This window comes from Ochotona princeps, chromosome 21 (genome assembly GCF_030435755.1).
Source record: "Ochotona princeps isolate mOchPri1 chromosome 21, mOchPri1.hap1, whole genome shotgun sequence".
NCBI classification, from domain to species: Eukaryota; Metazoa; Chordata; class Mammalia; order Lagomorpha; family Ochotonidae; genus Ochotona; species Ochotona princeps.
The window spans coordinates 41,270,024-41,295,320 of NC_080852.1; the positions used below are offsets into that span (position 1 = coordinate 41,270,024).

General features: G+C 52.5%; 1 protein-coding gene and 1 long non-coding RNA gene across 2 annotated transcripts in view; one reads left to right on the plus strand and one right to left on the minus strand.

Annotated features, from left to right (window-relative positions):
* LOC131482885 (uncharacterized) overlaps positions 1 to 20,702 on the plus strand; it is a 65,821-nt gene extending 45,119 nt beyond the window's left edge. Inside the window, exon 3 of the long non-coding RNA XR_009247375.1 lies at positions 20,216 to 20,702. This is a non-coding gene — a long non-coding RNA (uncharacterized LOC131482885). The remainder of the gene's footprint in view (positions 1 to 20,215) is intronic.
* Positions 1 to 22,652, minus strand: part of LRRN1 (leucine rich repeat neuronal 1) — a 30,260-nt gene extending 7,608 nt beyond the window's left edge. Inside the window, exon 1 of the mRNA XM_058678961.1 lies at positions 22,359 to 22,652. The gene's annotated coding sequence lies outside the window, so the exon portion shown is untranslated. The remainder of the gene's footprint in view (positions 1 to 22,358) is intronic.
* Between the last annotated feature and the right edge of the window lie 2,645 nt (positions 22,653 to 25,297).

Here is a 25,297-nt window from a genome sequence, read left to right on the forward strand (position 1 = left end):
TGGGCCATCCTTGATTGCTTTCCCAGGCCACAAGCAGGGAGCTGGATGAGAAGTGGAGCTGCCGGGATTAGAACCGGCGCCCATATGGATCCCGGCGTGTGCAAAGCGAGGACTTTAACCGCTACGCTGTCGTGCCGGGCCCAGGATGCGTGCTTTTATGCATAGTTTCTTTGGTAGACAAATCTTCATTGTGTTGATAATGTTCAGAAAAGTCATTCTTTTGACTTTGTTGGTCTTCAAATAGATCCAAGATTAATGCAGCATTCAAATTTGCTTTGCCTCAGTAATGGAGACATGGGTTTTTTTGTTCAAGCAAGCTTTCATTCTGACCCAGTCACTGTGGGAAAGGCACAGCCTCAACCCACTCCCACTGCTGAGCAGGGGTCAAAGTGGAAGTAGACTCTACTCTGGAGAGATGTCCCAGAGGTCAGAGTGACTGGAGACCACCTTCCCACCACCTGCAGGTGCACTAAGCCCCCCGTTGGAAGGCCTGTGTGTGCTCTGAAACAGGAAACAGCAGAACAGGAAGCCTGTGGCATCTGGCGAGTCAGACCTGGTTTCAAATTCAGCTCTGTGACCCTCAAGTTTGTTAAGCAGCAGTTTCCACTTTTGTTTTAGAAAGCCGAGATCATGAAGCTGACTTCTGAAGGTGGAGAGAGAACCGGCACTCAGCAGTAAATGCAGAGGCTTGGCAGGGCACCTGGCACACAGCAGTCGTGCCCTGATGCTGACTGTGGCTGTGTGTAGGTCTGATGTCTCCTACTGAGTCTCAGTGTGTTTATGGATAGCGAGGAGGAAGGAGAATGCTGGGTGGTTGAATCAGCAGAAGAGGCTTTTTCTGGTATTATCCACGCTAAGTTCTGAACCTCCATGTAGATAGGTGGTGAAGATGGATCCCCAGAGATCACAGCAAATTCTTCATGTAGGGTAGGTTTTATTACCCCTTGGGGAGACTGAGGTGGGGTGGGGCGAGAAAGACAAAGAGGGAGGGGGCCAAAGGAAAGGAGGGAGGAGAGACGTGCGCATGGCTTCTGAGTCTGACGACATTGATTTCTGGCACTTTTGTCTGGCCCCTGACCTTCCCGGCTCTTCGGTTTCTTTCTGTAACCATTTTCCAAAATTACGTTCTTAGTTTACAGTCTCCAGAGCCCAACCCCCCGTCGCGTGTGTAAGTGACTGCAGATGGAGGGTCTGAATGGGAGTAAGAGCTGTAAAAGTCTCCATTGTGCATTAAGGAAGCAGTAAGTGCATCCCCTTGCAAGGACCTAAGGCGGCTGGCTGAGGCTCTTTTGCATAAAGAGCTGCTCCTGGGAGCCCACCCGAGCATCGACAGGCCTTCTGTGGCAGGATGACGGTGTTTGCCAGGAAAGGGCTTCCGAGTTCTGCCTTCACACTCTTGCTGGGTGACCTTGTGCCTGTCACGTAACTTTCCATCCTATTTATCTTGTCGCGAGACAGTTGTGAAGGGAAGTCTTTTCAAGGCCAAATCAACCCATTCCCTTGGTGTCATGCCAAACCACACTGCCAGCCAGAGTGTCCTCCCTCCTTGTCTGCTTTCCCTAGCCATTTTCTTTCCTTTTCTTTTCTTTTTCCATATTATAAAATTGTCATGGAGGAACATCAGGGGCCAGGTGGTAAGGGAAGTTGAAAACAAATGCTCACATAAAATGCTGGAGACTGTGTGCGTCCCCAAAGACGGGCAGTATGCTTTAGCTGTGGGAACCAAAAACAGAATCTGCTTCCGGAGGCCTTTTCTGCGCCGTGTTCTCTGAATTATGTGACTGCCACTTATACGTCTGACCTAAAGGGAGTATTTGATAACCAGATGATTATCTATACATCCCAAAATAATACTGGCAATTGTTTCCTGTAAAAACACATCATTGCAAATGTAGTTTAATAAGGTCTGAATCTTGGTTTTGAAGAAAACTTGGCCACTTTTTAAAGACACCACGATTTTGACACAGGCAGAAGGGACGTAAGAGCTCCCTAGGTGATCCAAGCAGAGCCAGGGAGCTGCCAGGAAGGGTACAGAAGAAAGTCCCCGGTCCAGCCCAGCGTTTCCCACTAAACACCCTTTAGCCTCCTCTGATCATTTTTTTTTTCTTACAGAAAAAGTGGGCTGTTCTTTCTCTAGTTTTATTTTCTTCTTGTCCTACTTACTGTTGTTATCAGTTAATAGATACCCTAATAATAGCCCCAGATTCTTGGGTGTACTTGGTTGGTATAAGCACACCAGTGTGCAAAGACGAGGTCTACTGATTGTGTTCATTTTGTTTCCCTTCTCAGGCCAGGGCAGGACAGGTGCAGTCTCAGCCAGGGGCTCTGGGAAAATGCAACAAGCACAGCTGGTCTCTAAGCTGTGCATCAAAGCTGGGGCCGCAGTTGGTTCAGTTCCTAACAGAAGCTTGGCAAGGCCAGCACATGGGCCTTTTCAGGAGGGTTGACCATGCATGGTAAACATAGTAGGGCTTAGATCAGGTTAGAATTACAAAAGCAAATTAACAGAAAAAAAAATGAAAACCCAAAAGCCACAACTCTAGCTGGCATGAATCCAGAGTGGAAACCTGAAGCCACACAAGAAGGTGGCTTGTCATGAAAGGGAAGGGTACTTGTATAAGACCCTAGGAACAACATGGATCCCCAGTCCCCCCGCCCAGTTCCTTCTGCATGGGCTTCAACTGACCAACACCAAATGAGCAAAGCAGGCAAGCCTGCCTGTGAACAGTGCAGTGGCATCCAGGTTCAGGTGGGAGAGGCCTCAGAGCTCTGCCACGGCCTCTGGCTTTCCACAGGAGGATGCTCCAGACATGCAAGGCCACATGTTTGTAGGCCAAGGCTGACTCCATTCCCAACCTGCAACCGAACTATCTGCTTCCAGAACCCCACACAGCTCCACTCGGTCTGCAGTTGCTTCCAGACATGGCTCCTGTCACCAGGGCAGCCTGAGAGTTCTGTCAAGGACAGTGGCCGTTAGTGCCTCACTAATCAACTCTTCATTAGGAACATGGGAAAGCACCGTTCAGCTTAGGGGTGGTACAGTGGCTGTCTTCCTGTGCTAACCTCCCTTTAAGCCTTTGTACTGGTAGACCAAGATGGGCCAGGCAGCTCAATCAATCATGCTAATGGCCAAGTCATTCCAAAAAATTAGTCAAGTCAGCTAAACAATATTCATCGATTAAAAAAAATACCATGCAGTGAATTGTCGTGTTGATCTATTCTATATAAGCAGAGCCAAATTACAAGTTTAATTTGTAAAATGCATAAATTAAACCTAGATTGATTATAGGTCATGTGTTACAAATTTTATAAGAGCATAGAAATTCAAATTAAAGAAGTGTAAAGAGAATCTGGAACAGAGCAAGAGCTGGAAGTGAGCATTCAGGGCTGGAGAAGCCTCGTGAGTAATTCCAAGGTCGCTAACTTTACTAACTGGCTTACTTCAGTAAAAAGACTTATCATGTACTGTTACACTAAATCTGTGTTATGAAACATGATCAGCCCTAGTTTTCAGGGAGGGCCAGAAGTCACGGATACACGTGATCCAGCTCTGACACAGTGCTGGTTCTCTGGTGGTTAGAGAAGGCAGGCAGTGCAGGAACTGACGTCCTGGACCAACATCAGGGGCCCACGCCTTGACCCTGGCTTTGCCTCTACCTCTGCTGTCTTTCCTGCCTGGCTCCTGGACCAACATCAGGGGCCCACGCCTTGACCCTGGCTTTGCCTCTACCTGTGCTGTCTTTCCTGCCTGGCTCCTGCACCAACATCAGGGGCCCACGCCTTGACTCTGGCTTTGCCTCTACCTCTGCTGTCTTTCCCACCTGGCCCCAGGCTGCAGGACGAGGGGGCTTCTCTTTCAGAGTTTGACTGTCACGACTGGGAGCGTAACACTTGGGCCTGGTTTTTAAGAGAGACCACGATTATTGTATTTTTTTTTCTTTTTTCAGAAGAGGCACAGTCTGAAGCAGCAGACAGCTGTGACAAATTACTCTGCCTCTCTGGCCCTGGGCTTCCTGCGAGGAGGCTGTATCTCTATCCACCGTGCATGGGCATTCTGAGGATTAAATAAGAAAACACTGGCAGATCTCAGCAACAGAGATTCTCAAGTTCCAAACCTGAAAATCAGGCTGAAAATCTAAGTTAATATCTACTCTTCCAATAAGGAACTTAATGCATTTCCTTACAATTAACTGGATCAGCTTTCAGAATCATTCATTGTGGGCCTTATTCTTAACTTGCACATTCGGTCCTGATGCATTGAGATAAGCAGTCATCTGCTCTGGACACATGGCTAGGAAGCAGAGAGGCAATTTCAAACTGAGCCATCCTCCTAAGGCCTCCTGTTCATCCCGCTTTCGCACTGGATGAATGGGACCATCAGTGGGGAGTCAGAAGAACACATTAGTTGCCTGGGAGGCATTTGCAGCTTTCACAGTCTTCCAGGACAGTGTGAGCCCAACATGTCACCGTGAAGATCTAAGAATGTTTGTGTGTTTGCCAGAGAGCCTGGGCACCTCAGAGAGAGCCTGTGTCCCTTGGGAAGCACGCAGTGTACCTCCAGAATATCAGCAGGATTTTAAAGCAAAGGTGATTTAGTTTTCATTGAACTTTTAGTTGGAGTGTGGCAGACCCCAGATTTTAATTTACTGTTTGATAAAAGACTCAGAATGACTCAAACTGCAAACTCCCCAGCTATCACAAGACTCCCTTCAAAATCCACCCCTTCGCCTCCCAGCTCACTCAGCAACTCACTTCCTGTCTGAAGGGAAAGCAGTGTCATGTGGTTCTTGATGAAACCCGAGCTTCTGCTGATGGAGAACTGAGGGGAGCTGTCTAAGATTCCCCTCTGCTGGCATGAGGCTGAACCCCTGCTTGCAGTGCTCCTAGGAGGCCCTGTTCCTGTTCTAAGCAAGCTGAGTTCTCTACCAGAGAAACACACCAGCAACGAACAAAACCAGAGATAGGCATCGACCACAACCCTGGTCACCTGGTGGCACAGGGTAAAGAACGAGCTAACTGCTAGCACAGAAGGGAGGGAGGCAGTGCTTCTGAATAATGAAGTATTTTGCTAACCTTGTAGACACTTGCCATCTTTAACATTTTCACATTCCTGCAGCTAAATGCAGTTGTAATGCCAATAGTGATTAGTGCTGATTCAACTGTTACTATGCAACACAGGTTATTTGATGCTTGCAACTCTATATGGGGTGGGTACAATAATTTCTACCTTTATAGATTGTGAAATGGAAACTCAAGCAAATGAAAGAACTTGGCCAAGGTCTCAGGGCAGTCACGTGGGAGAGGCTCTGTGCAGGTCAGGCCCTGAGGCCGTTGAGAATACACTTTCCATAATGGGCACTCGATACAGAGACCAAGTCACAGCCCCAACAGGGATACCCAGATGTGACAGTGGTTCCAAGAATACTAATCTCTGCACTTGTGCTGGGTCCTTCTTACACTTAGGATGTTACAAACCCTATGCTTAAAAAAGTCATGCTGTTTAAAAACGAAAACAAAAAAATCCCACTCAGTTTGCACAGATTTGCTCCTGTCCCATCCTGATGCTTGTGACGAGATGTGTTTTTGTATCCATCCTTTTCTCTAGACCCGGCTGGGAATCGCAGCCGGTTGACTTGCAAAGAGATCTGCTGAAATGGCCCTGTCTGAGGCAAATTAAGTTCACGAAATTAAAAATATTTGCAGTATTGCAGGCCTGCCCTTCAAGAGCTTACCACCTCACGCAGAGAGAACAGGCCAGCTAGTGTTTAACAGAGATGGACATCAAAGAAGGAATGTGGAGACGACAGCTGCCTGCCCATGGCCACTGGGGTCAGTGACAGTAGTGTCCCATGTCCACCCCACCTGGGCAGCAGCTCTTGAGGGACCACTGTAAACCAGAGATGTGGCTGGTGGGGACCAGGATCACAAGTCTTTTTGTTTCGGTTGATTTCATGTAAGTTTCAAGAACAGCACCATCGACTTGCCCCCTTGGCCATTAAACCAATACGGTGCCACTAGGAATCTCTTGAAGACCTTAAAAATCTTAGGCATTGTGGTGGTTCTGATGACGTGGGTCTGGGATGAGTCTGCAAACAAACAGGGCTATGCACTTCAGCTTCCATGGCATCAAGTCCCAGTAGAGCCATTGAAAGTATTCTCTGGGGTAAATGCACATAACACACCTAGTGGGCATGGCCTCCCAGCTCAACAAGCAGCAGGCTGCTGAGTGGCAGCTGCCTCCCTGTCCACCTCTCTCGGGGCTGAGGGGTGACGGGTCAGCGTTCTCCCCTAAGAGACTCAGGAAGGGCTTAATCTGAAGTTTGTCCCACACCACTGTGAAGCTGAGGAACCTCAAGTCACCATCTGGACTCCTGTGTCTCATACTGCTGAAAGCTCCGCGGAAGGCTCCAACCTGGGCCAAGAGTTAAGTTCATTCCAGATGCCATCTCTCATGGACTCAGACCATCAGTGTGTGGGCCAGGCCAGGTGTCCAGAGAGGAAACCAGACTTGGCTTTGCTGAGCCACCGCTCCCTTCCTCCATACACGCAGCTGTCAGTTCTCAGAGGTGACCAGGCTAAGCTTACCTCTAACTTTACTAGAGGTACTGCCTAGAGCCAAGCTTCCCACATCATTGACACACTCGGCCTCCAGCACTTTGCCACGTTGCAAAGCACAACAGCCTCCTGAACAGGTGTTGGGTGTCAAAAGCCAGGGAAGGAAAGCCAGCACGCCATCAGAAAGGCTATTCCTGAAGGGGCCAGCGTGGTGACGCAGCGGATCAAGGCACCACAGGTGGTGCTGCCACGGGCTATCTGATGCAGCGCTCTGCCAGCACTCCTGGGAAGGCAGTAGCCACAGCCCCTGTGACCTATATGGAATACCGGGATGAATTTCCTGGTTTCTGGCTCTAACCTGGCTCAGACGTGGCTTCTGCAGCCATTTGAAGACTGAACCAACAAGGGGAAGAGCTCTGTGCTTCTCTGTCATGTTCTGCCTTTCAAATAATCAAATAAAAATTTTTTTAAAGTTCATAACCTGAAAGAGAAAGTCATAGGGCGAACTACTTTTGCTGGCACCCTAAAGAAGGTGCCGATTTCCTGACCCGCATCAGCGCATGTGCAGCTGGGAGACCAGGAAAACTTCAGCTGGGACCTCCAGCCCTCAGAGCAGTGATCAACAGTGAAACGGGACACTTGGGCTGCTCAAGTTGTCAGGCCTGGGGTCCTCTGTCAGGCAACCCTACGAAACCAGTCAAGAGGATGACTTTGAAGCTGCCAACCTAGGCACTAACCACCTTCGAAGTGATATTTACAGGAAAGCATATTTATGGACTACTGGAGGCCTTCTTCCCCCTCTTCCTGCTGCCTGCCCAGTCACCGTAAGTGACCACGGAGGGCTTCTGCTCGGACTGCCGTCTGTAAGCCTCTGACTGGGCACTGGGGCCTGGCTAAGCTGTGTGCCAGGAGCTCTTTGCCTGTCCTGTTTTGAATACCACACACCAGAAGCAGTTTGAAATTGTTGGGCCTTTATACCTGAGGCTCTAAGACAGGAAAAGAAAGTAGGAGATGAAAATAAAAAGTGGTTTGGGTTTTGCTTGATTTTGGGTTTAAGTTACTTGTAGAGACAAGAAAGTTAGTCTTTCTCTTTTGTGGGAACAGGCTATTTACATAGCTGGAATCCTAAAGTAGCAACTCCTGACTGAAACCACCAAGGGACAGAAGGAAACCCCCACCTACCCAGGGCTGTTTCTGTGGCTGTTTCCTAGCCCTAGCCAGGGCTGGGACATTAAAAGCTACCATGAAATCAATTCATTTTAGTTTTTTTACAGATTATTTTAATTCTCTTCATATAAAGCATCTATATGGAATAATTGTTTTATAATTACCAGCATAATTAGATGTTAAAGGCTAAATCTTCACTTTGGTGCCCTTCATAAGCATAGGCCCTTTTTGATTCCTTTTGGTAAGTGCTGCCCAGGGTATTGCTTAGTGTTTTTGCTTCGGTCGTGGATTGCAGAGTGCTGTTTGTGAATGTCACAGAGGGAGCGCCGTCCCACCATGGCCGTGGACTGGACGTTCAGCACTGTCTGAGAACCAAGGAAAACAACAAGATTTCTCACTGGTACCGGAAGTGCCACTGTGTAGGTTGGGCAAACCAAGCCGTGGACATCATGAGATTCCATCAGACATGCTTTTACTTCCAAACCAAACTGAAGCTTAGTTGTAACCATAAAAATAACCTTCCCCTTCACGGAAACGGCAAGCAGATGCGCACGCGTTGCAGGCCGTGGACGGCAAGCTGCTTTGCTCAGCGGGTTTGTTCCTTTTACTCCATGTTTTAAATATGGAAATCATCTTTAATTAGCTGTGCATATTTAGTGAGTATGACAGGTTAACATATTTGCTTTAGAAACATACCCAGCATATATAAGATGGGTGCCCATGGCTCTGCTCCATGGATATTTCTCTCAAGAGTCTGACTGTTGAGAATTCACCAATCAGAAGCCTAAGCTCTGTTTAAACCTGGGACTGGGAAAATGTCAAGAATATATCCCTCCCAGATGAAAACGTTCCTGTAAAGTCTGAGGACAGGGCTGGGGAAGTGTGTGTCATCCTCAGCTGGGAGTTCCCTGCCAGGCGGGTGAAGGCACCGTGTCCAGGTGAATGGCAGGCCTTTGAGCTGATAGCACGCGGAACGCCGCCTATTGTAAAGAGGCAAAACGAAGCCATCTCTGTCCCCAAGCTCTGACACTTGGTTTTAAATTCCTTTTCTAAACTATTGTGTATGACAGTTCACTCTAATAGGGACTTGCACAGGATGGAAGGGAGAGATGTGCCTGTTTGTTCAGCCCTGTGGCTTGGGCTGCAGGGGTTCTGTGGTCGCGTTCTCAGACCAGGCAGGCAAGCGCAGCTGGAGACAGAACCAGACCGCAAGGGAATACCTGGGCCGGGCCCTTGGTGAAGAAAAGGGCTCCATCAGCTCACAGGTGGAGGGGTTCATGGACGCCACAATGCAGGGAGCCCACCTCGCGCTAGCAACAGCGCCTTGCGCGCCACCCGCCCAGGCAGCCCTGCTCTCCACTGTCCTGGCAGCCCTTTGACGTGTACCTGCGGAACCCGTCACAGCTGGCGACTGGAGGGGCGAGTCAGACTGGCAGAGGGGCAAGTTGGGCTGGCAGAGGGGTGAGTCGGGCTGCAGAGGGGCGAGTCGGGCTGGCAGAGGGGCGAGTCGGGTGCCAGAGCTGCAAGCAGAGGGCATTCTGAGGGTTCTGGGTTCGGAGTCAGGGCCCTTTCCTGGGACTCCAGCTGCCTTGGCCGTCTTAGAGGGCCCTTGGTGAACAGCGAGTATTCTCTCTCCTAAGGAACAGTGGGAGCACAGGGCAGCATTCTCTGAGGGGCACAGGAGAACGCCACCCAGCTGCCTGAACCTTGGCCCAGCACGACTGGTGTCAGGGAAGGTGCACACTTAATTTTTCTGGTTAGTGAAAGTTTCCTGGAAAGCTCGTAGTTTTGGGATGTTTTATTTATTTATTTATTCTGGTGAGACATACATTTCTTTAAGGCCCTGGTGATGAAGTCATATAGGACTTCTTGTTTAAAAAAAGAAAATCTGAAGCCATGGTTATTAGCTTATTTCCCTCGAATTTTCCCTTTTCTCTTAAAAGTGGACTCGAGGCAGGGAGTTGGCGGGGCGGGGTGGAGGTGGTGAATCTAGTTAATTTGGATCTCTGTTCATCAGGTTTTTAAATTGTTTTGGTAAATTAGAATCAGGTGGAAGCCCCGCCCCCCGAGTTGAAGCAGCTTCTTATTACAGTGTCTCCTTGACGCCAGTGCATTCCCACCTGGGGTACAAAGAAACTCATGAGGCCAACCTGCGCGATGCTTGGCTTGGATGGCCTGTGCTTCGTGAATCCAACAGTGCACATCAGTGGGCTGGCCTTCCGTAACGCAGTCCAGGCCGTGTGTAACCCAGTGGTGTCAAGGAACAGCCGACCGGCAGCACTGGCATGCCAGCAGGCATTATAAATCAGAATTGGATACTCATCCTGCTGTTCTTAGCAACTCCCCCGTAAAAGGACACAGAGCTAGTGTAAGATCACCCCATTTTGTACTTATCACCTCATTTTCTAGTTGAAATTATAATTACGCTTTGACCTTTAATTACAGGGTTATTTTTTAATGAAGCAAAAACTAAAAGTTGTCTCCTGGAAAGCCTTGCTCAGTAAAGGGTTTTTTTTTTCCTTAATGCGACTTGGAATAACTGCGGGCCTCTCTCCCTTCCCCTGCCCATCTCCTCCATTCTGGGGTGTGTGGTTCACGCCACTCCTCAGCACAGTGTCCTCCAAGAATTGTCCCATTCCCTGGTGGGTTTGCAGGAAAACCGGTAATAAAACCAGGCACAACACCAGGAGGGGACACTGCGGGAGAATCCGGCCGGGGTTGGCAGGCGATAACCATGTGCGAGACGACACACACCTTGACGCTGTCTCAGGTCAGCACTGTCTTAGCAGAGCAGGCCGGAATGCCAGCCGTTTCACTCAGACCGTGACGCTTTGTTCGTGTGCTTGGCATCAGTAGGCTGACTGACACAGAAATGCATGAGCTATTTTGTTCCGAGAAGAGTTGCGTTACAGTGCAGTCTTACGTATCTCGGGCCAACATGTACCTTAGAAGTCTTCTATAGAATTTAAGGCTGCAGGAGACATAAACTACGGAATATGCAAATGGTTTTATTAGTGAGAAAGCATATTTTAATGATGACTTATTACTTTGAATTATATTTAAATAAGTATAATGATTATATGATTTGAAAACAAATGAGAATTATTTTCTTGGAGAATTAAGCAACTTGAAACAGTAAGCTTAACAACTTGGCATAAAATTTGAGCAAGCAGCTTACTCTCACTTTAGGGCTTTGAAATCTCCAACATCTAATCAGCATCCAAGTGAGCACTCACCATTAAAATGTGTGGCTGAGAATTGGGTTTCTGTACCATCCCAATGAAAGTGACTAAAATGAGTTCATTGAGCAGTTTGTGCAAGGCCCTGGGGCTAGGGCGGGGCAGATGGCAACCAGAAAGGTGCAGGCAGGGAGCAGTGGGCACAGCACAGGCGTTGGCTCATGGTGGCCGAGTTCAGAAACATCACACTGGTGTCTTAAGGCTGGTCCTAGAAGCCAGGCTGTCCCCGGGAGCGCCAGCCCTGAACACAGCCCTGGTGTCAAGGCCCCAGAGCAGCAGTCCTGGAGCAGCGCATCAGGGATCCCAGGGATGTCAGGATGGGAACAGGAATGGAGACGGAACGGTGTGATGGTGCCCAGACAGACGGTGACTTGGACACTTGGAGAGCAAGAGCTTTTTCTTTGTTTTCTCTCATATTCTTGTTTAGAGGTCTAGAAGCAATCAGATGCTGCATCAAAAGGGGAAGAACCAAGAAAGGTTTTAAAAGAAACCATTTGCAAGGTGTCGTGGCCCATCCTGCTGCTAAAACAAAATACCCTCCAAGACGGGGTAATGTAAAAAGAGAAATTAATTTTCTCACATTTCTCAGCTAGGAATCCGAGACCAAAGGTTTAGTCTCTGGTCAGGACTGGGCCGTGTTCTGCTTCCCTGCCAGTGCAGGTGGTGGAGGAGATGGAAGGGCAAGGGGGGTGGAGTGTGCCCTCCACCTCTTGCCCCAGGAGCACCAGGAGCAGATGTTGCATGGCTGAACTAAAGGAGGAACACGGGCTCAGGAACAGAAAGGGAGGGTTGGGGAACCGCAACTGGGCCAGCAAATGTTGGGAAATGAGAGTGGAAACAGTGCCAAGTTTGTGTGGGGTGGCTGCCAGGTGGGCCGGCCAGGAGCAGGGCCCACCCAGGAGGCCAGGTGTGTCCCCACCTGGGTGAAGGGACAGTGGAGAGAGGCTCAAGTCCCCCTGCTTTGGTCCCGCTCCCCTGCGGGAGGCCATACTTGACCCTGGACAACTGAAGTTTATCAGGAAGTGATGGCATTTAAACCCGACTCTGCATGCCAGCTGAGTCAGCCTGGAGCAGCATGCAGGGGCAGCGTGCAGGGGCAGCGCAGTCCAGGGTCCCCAGGGCTGAGGAAGCCCCACCCCCGCTTAGCCCTTCAGGCGTGTTCAGGAATGGAGTTTGGTGGGAAGGTTATGGCTGAGGAGGACTTGGGGAGCATTCATCTTAAGATCTAGTGCAAGACTTCAGTTCTCAAGGGGTCGAGAGAGACAGAGAGAGAAAAGCAGGTCAGAAATGAGACAGCAGGTGGCAACCAGAGACTGACTGCTGTTACGTCACAGGACAAGGACGAAGGTTAAGTCTACATGTTGCTGAGAAATGACCGACTCAACCCCGCTGGCTCCCTTGATAGCGGCCTGTGGTACTGTCTAAATGTCTAAATTTCGTTGCAAGTAAATAACCGAGACGGAATGGAAACAGATTATTATGAGACAAAATGCCAGCTGGGTGTAGAAGTGACCTCAGTACCATGAACCAGAAAAACTGGGACTATGCAAAAGAGTGGATCTGTCCACTGAGGCCCAATCACTGATGGTCAAGTGTGACAGCCACTAGAGCCTCCAAGCAGCGCCCTCTACAGCTCAGTGAGTGTGCTGCACACCCGGCACCAGCTGATGTGGCTGAGTGCATGGCACAGAGGGGCAGGAGCAAGAACTGTGTGCCACACGCTAAGACAGGTTTATGAGACATCCACAAACTCCCACAGAAGCACAGGTGGTGTGCTGCCAGCCACATCTCTACCTCAGTCACAGGCTCAACCCTAGCAAAAGGAAAACGCGCAGTGGCAGTGGGCACGGTGACAGAAAGCAGGAAAACGAAGGAGAGTGAGCTGCATTACCACGCCCTGGGCCCGCCCTCACGGACGCCCATCTTCACTCTCACAGTCCCGTGACAATACCCGAGGTTCAGAGAGCCCAGACGCAGCGGAGCTAACCAATGTGCTTAGGGTCACCCGGAAACAAGGAGCAAGACTTTCTCCTTGGGACACCCTTTGCTATTGGGGCTCATCCTCTGCCCGTGCACCCACACAGCTGAGATAAACTTGCCCATGCCAGGACGACGGACTGTACACCTGTTCCATGGGTAACACAAGCCCTGACTCTGCTGAACTTGGACCAGTCGTCTTCTCTGGATTCCAGGAATTCTCTGGAAGCAGGGCACAGGAAGCCTTCCTTGGTTCCTGTCCTAAGCCACATGAGTCTTCGCTACTTCTCACACACAGCAAGTTCCTTCCAAGCTCTGCACAGCTCCCCCTGGCTGACTCTCACCTGGCCAGCAGAGTCTGGTTTAAATGCTGCTACTTCCTTCCAGAGGCCATCCAGAGCCTCCACAATGTCACTCTTCAGGCAGGATGTATTTCCTTCTCACTCTTAGCACAGCCACAATGTAACATTTTTCTTCTGCCATATTTGAACTACTGCCTTTCTCTCGCGCTCTCATAACGTGGTGAGCTCTGTGTGCAGAGGCACATCTTAGCCGTGCTGCTCACAGAGCTAGACGTGTGTACAAATGGTGCTGTCAGGAACCGCAGATTGGTTGACTCCAATTCTACCAAGAACTTTCCCGTAACAGTTCCACGGCATCCCACAGGTGGGAGCATCTCGGGTCAGTGACCATTATCACCAGGAGTGCAGCATGTGACAGAGACTCAGACCAGGCTCATCTGGTCTGCACCTGTGTTTTGTTCTGCTGTATTACGGAATTCCTAAAGATGATCACTTAATTTAATTATTTTATCTTTCCTTTATTCATTCTCCCTCCTCAACAAGTCTGCAAGTTTGGACGAAAATAATGCCATGCACATTTCCTAATCCTTCCCTTAACGCCTCTAATAGCCCTTGTTATTCTGGCCTCACAATAATATCATAAAAGCACCCCACATGAGTTCAACTTTCCACAGTAACCTCTAAAACAGTACCACATTAGCATCTCTGAGTGTAACACTCGGTTACAAACCACTCATTTTATCTCAAGCTATAGAAGATATAAACTTATAAAAATCATTTTTAAAGTTTACTATTGACAGAATGAAACAAATCCCTCTCTTCTTTCATTCACTGAATATTTGCAAAGTGTACTGTCCACATGCCTACTGCTTTTATCCTCTGCTCCCTTCAGGAACTAGCTCTTGGGGGGAGGCGGTGTCACAGTGATGGAAATAAATAATCCTAAATTAAAACAACACATGCTGAACTTGAGGAGCGGATGAGGAGGTGGAAAATCAAGGACGGTGACCAGCTCTAAGGTCCTGAGCAGGATCCTTGTCTTGGGATTTGCCCACATAGTTAAGATGAGCTAAGACTTTATCCTTAGGTTGCTAGGCGCTCCTGCCAAGGTATGTAGTAAACTACACTGATCAGCCGCTCGGCTAGGTGTTTCCACCAACCGTCAGCTGGGAAGCCCAGGTTCTAAGAACTAAACCTTAGATGGATATGAAATTCCCCGTAAATAACTATTTCTGTCTCCGTAGAAACTAGACAATGGTGAGACTGACAGCATTCTCAACTCCTCCCTTAGCCTGCTGGCTGGCCCAGGAGCACTGCTAAGGCTCAGCCTTGGGGACCTGCCCTGTGTGCACTCCCCAGGGGTCTCTGGCGCTTGGGGAGCATGAGATCCTTGGTTCCACTCAGGGTTGTGATGTTCTAGATTGCTCCCAAGAGACTTGCGTGTGATCAAGAAGCAGGATGACAATGACGTGTGGACATCTGTTGTCTGTGGAGCACTTACAAGATGTCCCCTGTTCTGACAGCTGAAGTGCCCCCCAACAACTTGAGTGCCGCCATGGACACTTACAGGGGAAGCTGTTTGGGGTCTGTGAGTTACAATGTCTTGTGTTTAGCTCTTTGCGAATGATTGGCTCTGTATCTAACCTACTTTCTTTGGTTAGAAAATGTGATTCTATGAATTACAAATTAGGGACATTAAAATATTTTCAGAGACAGAACAAGAGTGAATACAGAGCAGAATTCAGAAACAAGCCACAACGGCTTCAGCGTACTCCACCTGTTGGCCAGTTCTTCACAGCCACGACTTGAGACTCCTTGTGTGTGGACAAGCACAGCAGTCCCTCGGCATCGAACTGACACCCTAAAATATCAAGTCTAAGTCTTCTTGCCCCTCCAAATCTCTCTACTTGCCTCAGACCCAGCATTCGCAGAATGCATCGGCTCCGAGGCCAGCAGCATGTGCACTGTGTGCTAGGTAACTGCCCGGCGCGGAGCTGCCCCAGGGCTCCCTCAACGGAAGGCCCCAGTCCGCCTTGGCCAGCCTCTGTCAGGAAACCGAAGCAACGGGAAACTGCCTCTGATCAAAATGAGCCGTTCCCGACCCTGCGATCTGTTCTCCCACCCGTGCTCTGTCCCCACGCTGGGCCAGATATCCCTGTGCAGGGCGGCAGGGACACACTGTCCTGAGGAGCACCTGCCCGGCAGAAGGAAACCTTCCTCCACAAGCAAGAGGCTTTGATGTCGAAGCTCGAAGCTTCCAAGAACCATTCAGGAGTCTGATCAGATTCTGCAACCCGCTTACCTCGGCAAACACCAAAGATGATGATTTTCTCAAAATTAATCATTTTTGATTTCCGTCTGTGTAGCAGACACTTGCCAATGTCCAGCAACTTTCTGAACTTAACCAATGATAACAGAACTACACGTGGTTCTTGAGACCGCAATCTCTCAGCCTGCACTTTTAGACATTTTAAAGGATCTTAGATATGCTTGCAGTGCTTACAACGTACACCCTCAGAACTGGTCAAATGAATTAAGTATTAGATTTCAAGACAAAGTAGTAAAGATGTTTTCTATTAAATAAACGCCGTTTCAAATCGAATGACAAAGTCTTACAGAGTATGGGTGGGCCATGCGGATGAATCCAGGACCACCCTCTGCTCAAGTGCTGTGAAGGAGAGGAGCCACAGCAAGGATCTGAGCCCGAGGGGCTGGGCACGCCCGATGGGTCTCTGTGACAGCCCTGCCCTGGCACCTGCCAGTCTCAAGCACAGATGCAGCTCTTGAAAGTACCCTGTGGAAAGCTGGGGGTTGTCAACCAAGAACTCAAAACAAAAATTTGTTCACTCCTTCCTGACTAAGTGCACATGGCCACATGGCTTCCTGCAACATGGATGCCGGCATCCCAGAGCCCAATGCCGGGACACAGTGTGTTACTGCTGCCAGGCACCTGGGAAGGCACAGGGAGGTCACTACACCTTGTCCTTTTGCTCCTACCACTCCGCTGTGTCAGGAAACGGGGGCTCTGGGGTTGCTATGGGAGCCGAAGCATCTCCCTTACATGAGGCTCAAACCTGCCTTTCTCACTCAATGCCAGCAAGACAGGCATCCAGAAGCTTCTTTACTGGGGCTCCATCTCGACAGGGCTGCCCTGAGTGCCCCAGGACACACGCCTCCCGGCAGCCAGTAAGACAGACATCTGGAATCTTCTTTACTGGGGTTCCATCTCGACAGGGCTGCTCTGCATGCCCCAGGACATATGCCTCCGGCAACCTTTGCCCACCTCCTTATGTGTGCTCTGAGAGAAGCACAGAGCCCCTGAGTGCGTGAGAAGGTCAACTATGTCCTGTGGAACATCTGGTTGTGTGCCCTGAGAGAGCTAAGTGCCATGCAGAGGCCTCACTGCCAGATCCAGGGCTTGCTGGGGACACAGCCTGTAATTCCCAGAGTTCCCACCTTCTCTCCTCAGTGGCTCTCTGCTGGTCCAAGGAGGTAAGGTGGATCCCACCAGTATCCCACAATCCTGTAGGATGTGGCCTAATGTTCGTGTCTCACAGCGTCATCCCAGAAAAATCAGAACCCCAGAGCCCTTGCGAGAAAGCCGTCTCCAGAAACCCACATGAAACATGAAAGGCTTGTGGAACAGGCAGGTGCCAGCTTCTCGGTGTGCCCTGTTTCGTGTGTGTGCGTGTGGGCACACACTCAGGTCGCTGTCCCCCGCTAGGAAAGCCCAAGACATGCCCATTGGAGAGGAACAAGAGAAGCAGAGCCGCACCCCCTGGACCCTCCCCAGGCAGGATGCCCTCCGTTCTTTTCATGTTCTCTCGTTTCCTGAAGCTAGCCTCCCACTGCAGCCAGCCTTCCTTCCCAGCTTGTCACAGGCCTGTTTCCTAAAGCAGCTACAACAGCACACGGTAGTAGAGAGGGCCTTTTGAGCCCTCAAGCGCATGGAAACCTTCTAAGCAGGTAATCTCCCTGAGTTAGAGTGCTGAGTCACTGTACCTCATTACCTGCCGCCTCGCCCCACCCCCCACCCAGCCTCATCTCAGTGTAAAAGGCAGCAGGGTGAGGGAGGCCGGGGCCTGGGTCTTATCTGGGCCCTGTTTTTTTCTAGACTCAGATGCTAGGGCAGCCTTCCTTGTGCTGGCATGAAGGAGGCTGCAACCCCTTGTTTCTGAGAGTCAGAGGGACACAGACTCAGTTACCTGTGCAAGGGCACAGCAAACCTGTCCTGGCCATGAGTTGCTCAGTTCCTGCAACAAGCAGAGAGGAGACGGTGACCGCCCACCCGCAGCGGGTCAGCATGCTACGGGTGGAGAGGCACATACTATCCCCGATTCAGGGTTCTCCCCAGACTGGAGGGGTCTGCCTTGGCAAGCAACTGTTCACCTTCCTTGTGCTCCATGAGAGCAAACAGAAATTACCACTTGGTGAACATTGGTTCTGCTGTGTGTGAGAGCCCAGCCCGTGGCTTCACCCCCACTGACGGTCTCTGGGCCCCAAGGCTTCTCCTCCGAGATTGTTCTGGGGGTGCTTCTGCCACCCTGTCCATCTCCTCAGTAGCCCCTCCCCGAATTAAGCTTGCTGAGGGCAGAGGCCATGTCTGCCATGGGCAGGCTTCCATAGTCAGCATCACCATTTAGGCCAAAAATTCTGTTTGTGGACAGCTGTTCTATGCATTTCAGAGGCTTCATCATTGCGTCTGGCATCGACATGCTAGTAGTATACCACCCCCAGTTATGACAACTGAGCTTGAAGAAAGTGTCCCCGGGGACGGGGCAGATGGTTAACTCCTCTTCGCAGAGTGTTTTTCTCCTATGGGCAGTATTCGCAGAAAAAATGCAAGCGTATGGATGAATGAAACAACGTAAGTAGGGTGGCTTGCATGTGGAAACTGCAGGAAACCCCAACAAGTTCCACTTGGTCTTCCTGCCTCTGTGCTTCCTGGCATGCAGCTGGGTGAGCCAGCACTTCATCTGGACAAAAAACAGCTCCCTGCTTTCTCAGAGAATTGCTTTTCCTCAGGGCCCAGATGGGGTTGTAGGGTGGAGATGAGCAGGAGCCTCGCCGGGCAGGGGCAGGGGCCAGGAGGACGCAGAGACGCTGTGGCTGTGCCTGCATCGGGAGCCATGATGCCAGAAGCTTCTCCAGCCCCCCACCCCCTGGGTCCTCTCCACCCCAACTCCGCTGGCCCCAGGATGGCTCCAGGGCACCCAGAAGGTCAGACATTCCGTCATGAGCTGAGCCTGCCCCTGCCCGACCCAAGGCAGTACTTGATGATGCTGGTTATGGTGGATGCAAATGAGGACTTATTACTATCGTGAAATAACAATGCAGGTTAACGGCATTCCTATTGCCAGGCTAAAATTGTCTTCTTTCTGGAGGAGAAAATTACAGGCGTGAAGGCAAGTTAGGCAAGCCCTTGGCGTCAGCCTAGGCGAAGGGGCTCCTCTGCCGGGTCGCACAGCCTACTCTCCCACATGAACCGAACAGGATTATGGCCATCCTTTCTCCAAACTTCCAGTGGATGTCCTGGACCCCCAAACACCCGCCACAAAAACCTTTCACGTACAAGGATCTCATGCCCTGCGTATAGTGCTAGCGTAACTATGGTAACCAAAAAAATGCCACCAGTGTGTGTTTCATATACAAATGAGGGTCAGCTGTGCAGTCCACACGATTGCCAGCGGTAAAACAGATGTGAGCAAGGATGGCCGGGGCCAGAAAATCCACAGCCCACTTGGGTTAAGCAAGATTTTCCACGACTTCTTGCCTCTGAGCTACATGGAGTGTGACACAAGGCAGTGCTCACGTCTCACAGCACAGCCTTCGAGACCAAGTGTCACGAGCGGATGCAGCTGACGGGTCAACAGCTGGGGTGTGCCAGCGCTGGTGCCCGTGCTGGAGGGAGCCCGCGTCTGCCTCCAGGTCAGGTGTTCGTGGCCGCTCTGCGGCTTTCACACACCTTCCCACTTCTCACTGGAGATGGCCCTGGCCACCCAGTGCCACACTGCAGGATGACAGCTGCCGACCTGCTGTGCACCTCACATCCCTGACCACAACACCCTGCCTTCGCTGGAGCTTCGAACACAAAAGCAGTAAGTCGTATAGGAAGGCTACACGCTCCTGCTCTTTTTAAAATAGTGTGACAAAATTCTCAGTGTTTCACTGGGGAAAATGCATAATGACCCTACTGGAAGTGGTGTTACCGTGGACTATCAATGAGTCATGTGGGACGCACTGGTGTCACTGAGGTGTCGAGGTTAGTGGCCGGAAGTGCAGAAGAAAATCTAACGGGAGCATGTCAAACAAGGGAATTTAGAAACCAAACCTCACTCAAAAGACTTCCGTATTAACGGTTCCTTTGGTTCTCTGACATTCTGAATCTCACAGGTAGGATTTAACTTTCGTGTCTCTGTGCTTTGAGCCAAAACAGCAGAGAATATATGCTTCTCTGACTTCATCTATATAATTATAATAATTTCATTTGCAATAAAATATTAATCACAGCTCTATTCATGAGTTAAAGATATTCCCATTGTTCCTAGAAACCAAAATAAGGTTCTAAAATGGAATTTGCTTTTATCTCCAGATTTGCTTAACCCAAAATAGATGTTCGGCGTAATAGTCTTTGTTAATTACATACAGTATTTGAGCAACTTTTATGCAGAAGCCAGGGAAAGGGCATCCCTGTCCTGTGAACTGTCTTGCTTTATTGGTGGGGATGGTTTATTTATGGTGGCTGGGGAGCCCACCCTTCCAGCTCCTCAGGGCCAGCTGGCATGGCACGTGGCCAGGGAGCGGAACCCTGCAGGGGCGGGCTTCTCTCAGACCTGGTGAGGGCCCTGCCTCGGAACAGTTCAGCACCACCAGCACCCCTTGCCCCTGGAAACAGCAAAATGCGTGCCTGGGCCAGCTGCTCTTACAGCTCAGTGCTCTCGCTACCTTCCCTGACCAAGGACTTTCCCTTCACAGGGCTCTGAGCACAGAGGGTGCAGCAAGATGCCAGCCCAAGGTCACTTTTCATCAGCCTGAGGCTTTGACCACTTCCAGGCATCACAGGTCCCTGGACGCACACTCGGCAACAACACGGTCTGAAGTCTACATGAGAAAGGTCCAGATCCCTTCGCAGGACGGCCGCACACAGGCCCATGGGTTGCCAGAGCTGCTTCCTGGTTCCTGGGCAGCTCAGGAACCCGAACAGTTTCTTCCTTCAAGTGGATGCAGTTGGTTCCTCTCCTCCTGGGAAAATACTGCCTTCTGTGTAAAAGGCACTGAACCAGCAAAAACAACTTCAGGACACATGTAGAACGGCAGACTGACATCTGTCGTCCGCCCACCCCCAAACATTGAGCCTTCCAAAACAATGTCCTCTTTTGGGGGGATGGGAGTTGGATTCTAACCTTCCTTCCAGGGGCAAGAGCGCAGGAGTGAGAGCTGCACAGTGAATGGATTCTTTTGCCTTCCATGGCGTTGGAGACAAAAGGCGGCCCGGGGGCCAGTGTGTCAGGGTCGGACCGTGGCCTCGTGCATGGCCCACACTGCCTGCCTCTTGGCCAGGGGCCACAAGATGCCGGGAGGTGAACGGAGCAGCGAGTAGACTGGCTAATGTTGGACAGGCAGCGGGGGCCCTGCATCGGGGTTGGCCGTGGGCTGCCTCCTGTGACCCACTGTTCACTCCCACTGCCAGGAACAGGCCTGGTCTACAGGCTGCAGCACCTTGAAGATGAGCAGGCTGTCACGTGGTGAGCCTCCACTGGGCTCATCCCTTGGGCTTCGCCCATCCTGACCAGCAAGCTTGAGCATGAGGACGAGTCACTCAGAGGAGAACAGAGCTCTGAAAGTTAAGAAGCCGACTCAGAAGTCACTCACTTTCTAACTACCCAGAGCAGTCTGCAGAGCCCTGTGCTGGCTGGGAATCCTGGGCCACCGGGCTGAGTGGTCTCCTTGGAGCGTGGCACAAGCAGAGGCTGCCAGGTAAGGAGCACACTGCCCTGCAGCTCTGGGCACAAAGAAGCGCAAAGGCTGGGCTCCTGAATAAAGGTGCCAGCAGCCAGGGAATTCCCAAACAGAGCCACTCACACTGCGCCTTTATGCCCTTCTCTTAAGGGCTATTGTTCCCTGATGCCTCCGTGTGAATGGAGGAGGCCAGACATCTGCCGGGATGTGCTCACATCTGCATGCAAATCACAGCCTTGGGACACACAGACCAGGCCAGGCCACTTGTCCCCCTAGCCCAGCGAGGACCCAGCTTTCACAGCTCCAGCCGTGGCTGCTAGGAGTGGGAACCAGCCACCTTTGGTGCCTCCGGTCACAGGAACCACAGGGCACAACACACAGGCTTCCAGAAAGCCCCGTGGCCAGGAGCCCTGGGCTGCTGTGGTTGCAGGGGTAGGGACCAGATCCACTGTGAGGGGGCCTACGCCCAGCAGGCGGTTCACGCACCTCAAACCCCTCTGTCCAGGTCATTCACCCATTTTTATCGCAGTCGGGCTCCCACCGCCAGCCACACATGCCCTCAAGGCCTCTTCTCCTGGGCACAGGTCAGGGATCTGTGACACAAGGCAGGGACTCCCCGGGAGGTAGCCGCCCACGCCCTGGCCACACCGCACAAAGGACACTCCACTGGCAAACTTTCTGGCTCCTGACCCGAGCCAGCCAGGACCACCCACTCCAGCTCCCTGTTTCCTGTGCTCACCTGCCCCACACCGAACAAGACTATCCCCGGGCCACAGCCCGAGGCAAGTCGGCCCATGGACCCCTCTCCTGCTAGCCCCAGACCCATCCCCTCACCGAGTCCCAGCAGCCCCCCCAGGCCCATCCGTGCCTCTCCCGTGGTCCCCAGCACACCGGGTTCTCCCACACCCGCAACCCCCCACGGGCCGGGCTCCCATTGCTGTGTGCTTCCACTCCAATAACCGCGTCCTCACCCTGCGTTTACTGGGCGTGGGGGACTACGGGATCCCCAGGTTTCCCGACTCCGTCACCTTCCTTGACCCGGGAGCCGCGCCCCCTCGGTCCCCCAAGGCCCACGATCTCATTCCGAGGCGCCCAAACCCCGAGGGAGGGAGGGATCCTTCACGCCCCCAAATGCCCGTCGCAGCCCCCGTGCACTTACCCGAGGCCGGGGTGGCGGCTGCGCTCCCTCCCAGCCCTCAGCGCGCACAGGCTCCCGGGGGAACCCAGGCGCAGCCCGGAGACGCGGCCGCACAAGCGCCGGCTGTGGCGCGGGGCCCGGGCAGAGCTGCAGGAGGGTCTGGAAGCGGGGCTCAGAGGGCGCGGCGGCGCGCGGCCAGGTCCCGGGGACGGCGCCCCTGGCGCCTATGCCGCCACCCAGGCTGACGCCGCCTGCCCCTCCCCCGGTCGCGGCTGGCTCCGGCGCGCAGGCTGCGCCCCGCTTTGTGCCGCCCGCAGCCGGCGTGCACCTGGGGTAAGCACGGGCGGTCAGCTGATGGGCCGCGCGCCGATTGGCCGCCGCGCCGCGCCCGCCCCGCCCGCGCCGCCGCCGCCGCCCGCCCCGCGCGGCCCCGTGCTGGGCACCATCTGGGGTCCGCGCGACAAAGGCGCGGCGCGCGAGCCTCGGTGGCCCCCTCCGCCGCTTTGTGTCTCGGGCAGCGCGGCCGGGCGGCCGGTGCAGCCGCTTCTACTAGACAGACCCGTAAAGGGGAAGGAGAAGCTGCCGGCACCGGGAGGCCCGCTCGGCCCCGCGGGACTCGGCTCGGGCCCAGTGGAGGACGCTGCCCGCGCCCGGGAGCGGGCCGTTCCCGGCTTGGGCTCCGACGTTGCCTACCGCAAGCGCGGGCCGGAGACCCCTGGTCGAAGGGAGACCAGGGGAGGTAGGCGGCTTCCGGAAAATGGTCCCCAAACTTTGTGAAACGGGGATTTTGCGACGCGTTCCGAGGGAAGTTTGCGAGGCACACGGGGGACTGAGCTGCTGCTGGCGCTGCGAGGCACTGGTGCAGGGTTGCGCTCCAGAGCCCAAGTGTGGGCGGCTGTAGGGAGAGGCTGCGGTGGTGGCCTCCACTCGGTTTGCGGGGTCTGCAGAGTTCCGAGGGACAAACCCCCGCAGCGACCGTGCCCTGGTTCCAGCTACACTACGCGTCCTGGTCCAACGCGCCCCTGGGCTTCTGTCCTGGAGGTACCAGGCAGACCCCGGGGGAGTGGGCACTGGAATTGGGTTAGAAAGGGACCAAGCGGTAGGAGGGTGGGGTCGGGAGCAGGAAGGCAGGCCCCAGGGTGCCTAAAAGAGAATCAAGGGACCAAAGAACTATCACTTCTCTTGCTGTTCACAGCATGGACAGGAGGTGAGCAGTGTGGGCCAGGGAATGGGGGAACTTACCCTCCAGGGTGTAGGCTTTGGCCTGGAATTGAGGCTTATGGGGGAGGATTGAGTAGGAGCTGGAGAGGGGGCTGCAGGACTGAAAGGGGCAGAGGTGGGGGTAGAGAACTCAAGATAGGGCACTACCCAGGGCCCACTGCCCTAAACACCCATTCCCCCATGTGGAAGCTACAGCCCCTGGGCACGCTGCCCTCTGCCGGCTTTAAACCTTGGTCTCCCGGCTCTGGAGTGAGGTCACAGCCCCCGCCCCGCAGGACAAGGCAGGGTTAGGGAAAGGTGGATGTGAGGTGCCGGAGCTGCAACGGGGTGAGGAGAGCACCCCACTAGCCAGGTCTAGAAGAAGGTTCCAGCCACCTGCTCAGCCCAGTGTCAGGGAACCCAGTGCCCAGAGAAAGAAGTGAGCTTTACTGCCTTGCTCCCTGTTCCTATTGACACCAGGCCGTGTCTCCCCAGGTGAGAATGGGAGAGAAAGCTCTGACCGCTTTGGCCCGATGCCTGCACTTCCTTGGCTGCAGAGGGAAGGCGCATGGAGGGTTGTCTGAGACACGGGCTCTGTGTGCTGGAGGCAAACCAGGTCAGCACCTGCACCCCAGCAGTTCTTGGAAATGTGACCCATCATCTTGGGGGTCCCCATAGTAGGCCCCTGTTTGTACAGAGGGAGTTCCAAAACATCTTCTGAACCCCTTTTCCTGGAGAACTCCGAGCTCCTGGGGTGAATAAGCAACACCCAGGAACAAACAGCAGGGCTTGTTGGGGTTGCTCCCGCTAGCGTGGTGGGCCTGGGCCTGGGATTTACCCAGCAGTTACGGGATCAGAGGATGTGATCTTGCTGTGTGTGAATCCTGGGCCTCCAGGGAGATGTCAGTCTTGGAAGGAGGCTGGACCAGGGCTGAAGCCAGAGTTCTGGTGATGAGGCAGCGGTTGCTCCTGGCTGGGGACTCCCCCAGGGACCACCACGCTCCCCTCGAGCTCTCATAGCATGCTGGGTCTGCAGGGACGTGCTTGGTGTTAGTCTCCCTGCGCTGACCTGTACAGCAAATCAAGGGGCAATAGAAAGAGGGGACTACTGAGGGGATGGTGTTTGGGCCATCTTTAAAGGGACAGTGCATTCTGATGCCTCCAGAAAGCCACCATGTGAAGAAGTTCAATCCCCCCCCGCACCCCACTTTCTGTCACTGCAGTGGTGTGGTGTTGTCCCCAGTTCCATGGGGCTCTTGCTTAGTTTGGTGAGTGGCTGATCTGGTGACCATCGCCGTTTTCTGCCCCAGCTTCCTAGGGAGCTCAGCAAGGAGCGGAGTAATGGCAGCCTCCCCCGTCTGCACCTGGAGCTCCCTTTTCTCCCAGGAGCCATAAAACGGTAAGGTCATTCAGAATTGTTCCCCATAAGGAGGTGCTTTGGGCCCACTGTGCTGAAACCCAGGGCTCTCATTATCATAAACTGAATATCCACACTTGTCATCCTAGGCCTGCAAGGCTTTGAAAGAAATATTGGCAGATGGAGGAGACCAAGTGGCCTACAGGCCTCCCACAGGAACCCTGAAGCTCAGAGAAGTCCCTTGGTGTTGCATTTAGTCTGTCCTTGCCCAGCCTTGCTTTCTTTTCCCTGGGATACATTTTGTTTTTCTAACACAGGCCTCACATCCATTTTACCTCTGGGCAGGCGAACAGTCTCTCCCAAGGAAAGCCTTGCCCACCCTCTGTGTAGACGGTTGAGCATT